The sequence below is a fragment of the Rhinoderma darwinii genome, chromosome 1 (assembly GCF_050947455.1).
Source record: "Rhinoderma darwinii isolate aRhiDar2 chromosome 1, aRhiDar2.hap1, whole genome shotgun sequence".
NCBI classification, from domain to species: Eukaryota; Metazoa; Chordata; class Amphibia; order Anura; family Rhinodermatidae; genus Rhinoderma; species Rhinoderma darwinii.
In genome coordinates, this window is record NC_134687.1 from 618,477,152 (window position 1) to 618,484,198 (window position 7,047).

Genomic DNA, 7,047 nt, shown 5'->3' on the forward strand with positions numbered 1-7,047 from the left:
CGCGAGCCCGGAAAGTTTCGTTTGATTCTACATTTATCGTATCCCAAAGGTTCGTCGGTAAATGACGGGATTGATCACGAGTTGTGTTCCGTAGTTTATACCTCATTCGATAAGGCGGTGGGGTTAGTGCGGGCTGCGGGTCCGGGGGCGCTGCTAGCAAAAACCGACATCGAGGCGGCGTTCAGGTTGTTGCCGGTGCATCCAGAAAGCCAACGGCTGTTGGGTTGTTTTTGGAATGGGGCCTTTTACGTGGATCGGTGCCTTCCGATGGGGTGTTCTCTTTCTTGTGCATACTTCGAGGCGTTTAGTAGCTTCGTGGAGTGGGTAACGAGGGGAGTATCCGGGGTCGATTCGTTGATCCATTACTTAGATGATTTTTTGTGCGTTGGCCCGGGGGGTTCGCCGGTTTGCGGTAACTTGCTTCATGCCCTGCAGAAGGTGGCGAGGGATTTTGGGATCCCTTTGGCGCCGGAAAAAACGGAGGGCCCGGTAGCGACGATTTGTTTCTTGGGAATCGAAATTGACTCGGTGGCAATGGAGTGTCGGCTCCCGGCGGATAAGCTGGGTTCTTTGAGGCTGGAGGTGCGACGGGCTTGTAGAAGGAAGAAAATGTCGCTGAGGGAGCTTCAGTCGCTGCTGGGGAAGTTGAATTTCGCCTGCCGGATTATGCCGATGGGGAGGGTGTTTGGTAGAAGGTTGGCGGCGGCAACGGCGGGAGTGCGGGCGCCGCATCATTTTGTGAGGCTCAAGGAGGAGCACCGAGCTGATCTTCAGGTTTGGGATGACTTCTTGGGCCAGTACAATGGTCGCTCGCTATGGATGGCCCCAGCGCAGGATACGAGTGATCTGAATATTTTCACGGATGCGGCTGGGGCGGGTGGCTTTGGAGCTTACGGGGGAGGTCCGTGGTGCGCAGGTCAATGGCCGGCTAGCTGGGTGTCCAGTGGATTGACGCGGAATCTGGCCCTGCTCGAGCTGTTTCCCATCGTGGTGGCGGCTACCATTTGGGGGGACAGGCTCAGGGATAAGAAGGTCCGTTTTTACTGCGACAACATGGGGGTGGTGCTTGCCATTAATAACATCACGGCGTCCTCTCCTCCGGTAGTTCAATTGTTGCGACATTTAGTGTTGGTGTGTTTGTCGCTGAACGCGTGGGTGGTGGCGGTGCATGTCCCGGGTGTACGGAATTGTGTTGCTGATGCTCTTTCTCGCTCGCAGTGGGACCGGTTTCGGCAATTGGCCCCGGGAGCGGAACGTCTCGGTTTGGCGTGTCCGGATCATCTATGGGATCTGGTATCGGTCCCGTAGAGCAGCTGTTACAAAGGTCTTTGGCGCGCACGACGTGGAGGGCTTATGCTGCTTGTTGGAGGCAGTGGGAGGAGTGGGTAAGAGAGTTGGGTGATGTTAATACGGATAGAGACAGGTTGGTGGCACTTTTGTATTGGTTAGGGGATGCCTGGGAGGGGGGGTTTTCAGTAGCGAAGGTGAACCGGTTTATATCCGCGGTGGCGTTTGGGCTTAAGTTGCGGGGCTTGCGGGATGTATCGAAGGAATTTCTGGTATCGCAGGCTTTGAAGGGGTTGCGCAGAGGTAGGGTGGAGGCGGATAGTAGAAGGCCGGTGTCGTTTGCTTTGCTGGGCTTGTTGGGCGGTTCATTGGCATCGGTATGTCGTTCTTCAGATGAAATAGATTTGTTTCGGTTGGCTTTCTCGTTGGCGTTCTTCGGAGCATTTAGAATAGGTGAGTTGGTGTCGCCAAGTACTAAACAGGCAGGGGGGCTGAGATCTGGGGAGGTGAGCCTTTTTGCAGATCGGTTGGAGGTATGGTTGCGTAGATCAAAAACTGACCAATTAGGGAAGGGAAAACTGATAGTTTTGTTCGCTCTCCCGGGGTCGGTCATGTGCCCAGTAGAGTGCATGCGGGGTTTTACAAAAAACAGGGGGTCTCCAGATTTGCCTTTGTTACGTCATGTGGACGGGTCGTTCTTGTCCAGGTTTCAGTTTGGAGCTGTTTTTAAAAAATGTTTGACGGCGGTTGGGGTTGCGGCAGGCTCATATTCATCTCATTCCTTCCGGATTGGCGCAGCAACGGAAGCAGGGCGCTGGGGGTTGGATGATGAGGGGGTGAGGCGTATTGGTCGTTGGGAGTCAAAAAGGTTTAAGTCCTATGTCCGCCCCCATATGTTGTAATTTTGTTGTTTATGCTTGCAAATGTTATATGGTGGTGCCTAACTGTGTTTTCCGTTTCAGATTCGCCTCCTTGTCTGGTGTGGTTGATGGGTCATTCGTACGTGCACTGGGGGGCTTTGAGGGCGGACGTCCGCCCGGATGGTCGCCAGTTGCGCATTCCGCGACAGGATGCGGTTGTGCATTGGCTGGGGTTTAGAGGTATGTCGTGGAACAGGGTGTTGGCGGAATTCCAGACATATGTGCGGCTTGATAGGGTTCCGGAGGTTTTAGTGTTGCACGTGGGTGGGAATGACTTAGGAGTCCGCCCTTTTCGTGAGTTGGTGCGGGATATCAAACATGATTTGTTGTGTTTGTGGGTATCTTATCCCAAGTTGGTGGTAGTGTGGTCGGACATAGTCCCAAGGAAGCATTGGCGGTTAGCTAGATCGGTGGAGAGAGTCAATAAGGCTCGGATAAAAGTTAACCGGGCGGTGTCCCGTTTTGTGGCAAAGAACGGGGGCATTTGCGTGAGGCATAGGGATTTGGAGTCAGGATTGGGGAATTTCTGGAGGAGTGACGGGGTTCATCTGACCGAGGTTGGCATTGATATTTGGAGCTTGGCTATAGCAGAAGGCATAGAAAGGGCGGTGGTGGTGTGGAGGAACTCACAGGCTTAAGGTGGTCAAGGCCTGTTTCGCGGTGGCGGGGGGAGTCCTTGAGGCCAGTCAGTACAAAATGGTGGGGGGGTCGCATCGGGGGTATGCGTCCCCCAAAAAAGGTACATGGTTGAAGACTTCATCGGGTGTTATCCCTTTGAAGTGGTCTTCTGGTAGAAGGTATGTCACTTGAAGGCTTCATCGGGTGTTATCCCTTTGAAGTGGACTTCTAGTGGTCGGTATATCACTTGAGGGCTTCAACGGGTGTTATCCCCTTGAAGTGGACTTCTAGTGGTTGGAGCCATCTGCAGAGGTGAACGGTGCTTCCGAGCTGGTTTACGGCTGGAGGTAATTAGTGGTTTGCAGATGGCTAATTCGGTGTGTTCTTGAAAGGAACATCTGAAGGGGCTTCAAGGACTTCCTCTGCTCGGGTTAATGTTAACGTTTAATTGTTATTTATGATTCTGACCCATGTTGGGTCATGTGAATTATTAGGAGGAATTCTCTGGTGGATTCCTAACTAGTTATCCGAATGTTTCGGATTTAAATTGTTTTTATAAAACTGTGAAATTAATAAACGGCTGCTGTGGCCATTTCACATCCAACCTCGGTGTCATGTGTCGTTACTAAATGGGGGTGGGGGATAGTATGGTTTAAGGTTAACACACGACTCTACCTAGGCAGGTCAAGGGGTTAACTGTAACATCGCTGCAGTTCTAGGGTAGTGATGGGGTTAGTGGTAACATCCCTGGTGGTGTAATGTAGTTAATAATGCAATATACAATGAGAGGAATATACACTATCTGGCCAAGTATTCGGACCCTCCTCTTAATCATTGAATTTCGATGTTTCATTCAGTCCCATTCCCACAGGTGTATAACATCCGGCACTCGCCATGGAGTCGTCTTTAGGGTATGTTCACACGCTAAACAAAAAACGGCTGTAAAATACAGAGCTGTTTTCAAGGGAAAACAGTCTCTGAATTTCAGCTGTTTTTTATGCATCAAGTTTTTTTTTTTTGTGTTTTTTACGGCCGGTTTTGGAGCTGTTTTTCCAATGAAAAATGGCTCGAGAAGTGACCAGCACTTCTTTTTTACGGGGCATTTTTTTACGCGCCGTTTTTCATTGGGTCAATAGAAAAACATCTCCACAACTGGCCGTAAAAAACTGCTGAAAATAAGCCGTGTGAACATACCCTTACAGACGTTTGTGATCGAATGGGTTGTTGTAAAGAGATCGCTGAATTCCAGCGCGGTCCTGTAAAAGGACGCCACCGTTGTAACAAGTCCGTTCCTGATTTTACCCTCCTAGATATTCCACCATCAACTGTGAGTGATATTATTGTAAAGTGGAAGGAACCGCAGCAACTCAGCCACGAAGTGGAGACCACGTAAAGTTACAGAGCTGGGGGGCGCCGAGTGCAGAAAAGTCACCAACGCTCTGCTGACACAATAACTGCAGAGTCCAAACCTCCTCTAGTATTAACAACTGCACAAAAACTGTGGCTCTTATACCCTTTTCAGACTTCTGCATATCTATAGGTCACGCATCACTTGAGCGTTATGATATGTCACTTTTTTGAAATTTACGCATACCATTGTTGTCCTGCATTGTCGATGTATATGACTGGCATTATGGATACAATTGTCCGTCCACTTTAACTTGTATATTGCTACTGCCCTTCATTTTTGCAATATAGAGAGATTGTTGCTTTCTGTGTTTTAGTGTAACTACTCAGAGTCCTTATGTCCAGCTCTGTACCTTTTTATCCTTCATACTTGTTTATATATGTTCAATAAAATTTATTTTTTTAAATTTTGGCTAGTATGCTCCTCTGTGTCTTTAGTGTATATCTGCACAAAAACTGTGCCCGGGATCTTCTGAAAACCGCAAGAAAAAGATACTTAAAGTTTATTAGAAAAATGTATGTTTTATTTTCCGCTTTGCCTTAGTTATAGTGTCTCAGCTCAACAACTATTGGGACATATGGACCATAATGGACGTCATAGAAGGGGGTTTCCTGATCAGAGCCCCCCTCTATGCCAGAGCCGGTAATGGTCATGACCGTTTAAAGGAATATATCTTATTCAATGTACAGTAGAAGAAAAAGTTTTTGTTTATTTTATACATCTCACAGTGCTGCCTCCATGTGGCAAATGTGGGTATTGCAGGGCACTGACAAAAGGCTTATAGCATTGAAAGGATATTTCCCACAAATGTGTTTCCATATTCTTGATATATTAATAGGATATGTCATAAATCACAGAGGCTAAATCCTTACAGTGGACAGCAGGACATGCATGTATAGTTTCTCACTGTAGAAATAAAAGGAACTTATGAATTCCTCAACAATGTCAAGATCTCTGCCTGCGGTCAATGAATGGAAGCCTCCTTGTTTACAGACCCGTACATACTTCTCAAGTCTGAGGGTTTGTTACAAGTTTATCCAGTCTACACAATCCTCTATAAACGAAACGTCAGCAGCACTAATCTGACTCCTGTCCTGATAGTTTGCTACAATGTATCGGTGCAGGTAAAATGTATCAGCCTAGAATCCAGACTCACAGCGGTTTGGCTAGACTAAATATAATTGTATAACAAAAACCTGTATGTATTAGGTCTGGTCAGGTTTATCAGCCCTCGGATGTATACGATAATGTGCCCATTTACTGACAGCAAGCAGAGATTTTGAAAATGGGAAGGAATTGAAACACAAAGTATATTATAAAGTTGGAGAATGGTTCATTATGTAGTGATTAAGCCTAATTTACAGAAAACCGCAAATGCCTTTTAAAAGAACTGAGGCTGTGTATAATGCATTTCTGTGGAACGTGACTATTGCGCAACCGCCCGTAAGACGTACACAAAATATGTAAAGAAAAGTTACATTTAAAGAAAAAAAGTTCTTGAACTGATGTCACGTTATACAGTCACTTGTCACTTTGTTGTATGAGTCACCACTGCAGACCATCGGACGTCGCGTTACAACGCGAGACTTCCACACCGCAGGTCAATTTATGCGCGGATTCTGTGCATCATTTTTCTGCAGCGTGTGGATAAGATTTGTTAAAATCTCATCCACTTTGCTGCTACTGTAATAAGCTAAGTGTGAACTTACCCTTAGGGCGGATGCACTGCGTAAAGGTACACAGCGTATCCGCCCTGGCAGCCGCAGGGAATTCCGGACTAAAAAACGCACCAAACTGTGGCGCAGGTTTTTCTGTTAGAATGTCTGTTGCGGAAAACAGATGCAAAGAAAAAAAAAATCCCATACTTACCTTTTGATGTCCTGCAGGCCGGCCTCATGTGATCGCTGCAGCCTGTGATTGGCTGCAGCGATCACATGGGATGAAACGTCATCCCAGAAGACCGCTCTGGACGACGAAGCACGGAATTCTGGGTAAGTATAAGGTTTTTTATTTTTGCGATGGAATCGCTGCTTTCTGCAAAAAAAAAGCCCGCAACAAATAAGCAGCGATTTCGCAAATACAATTGACATGCTGCGGATTAAAAAACCGCACCGCACCGCAGGTCAATTTCTGAGTGTTTTTTCCGCTCATTATTTATTCGGAGATTTGTTCAAATCTCATCTACTCTGTATTATAATGCGGATTTTCCGCGACAGAATCCGTTGTGGAAAATCTGCAGTATTTCTGCTACGTTTACGCTAGGTGTGAACGTACCCTTACGCTACTGGAAGGGTTTTTGTTTAGGCTGCAGTCACACTATATCGCGATGATACCTATAGAAGTATACGCTGTGGTGCGCGGGTTTGCTTGATTTTTCTGGCCACTCGGTATCTCATTTGGATGAGCGGGAGGAGGACGGTTACAACGCAGTCGAAAGTGCTATTTAAGCGATAAGAGGCTAAAGATTTATATTGCCTGCGTTTGGACGATTAACCTCTAACTTATATAGTACCGTTTGGTGTAGCACAGGGGATTATTGATTATTCACGTCGTATAATTGCCTTACTGACTCTCGGATGGGAAGAATAACATTTTCACGTATGTTATTGTGAGCTATATGTCGCCGTGAAGCCGCAGCTATAAAGGGAATCGATGATTTAATGCGCCACAGACTGAACGTAGCGCCGGACCACTTGCTCAGGTTTCTTTTTCTATTCCTATAAACGACTTCCTGGCAGAAACCACACTAAGAATGGAGGACAGGGAACCAGCTCCCACAATGCCAAGTGTGTCCTAGCCCCGCCCCGTTGTCAT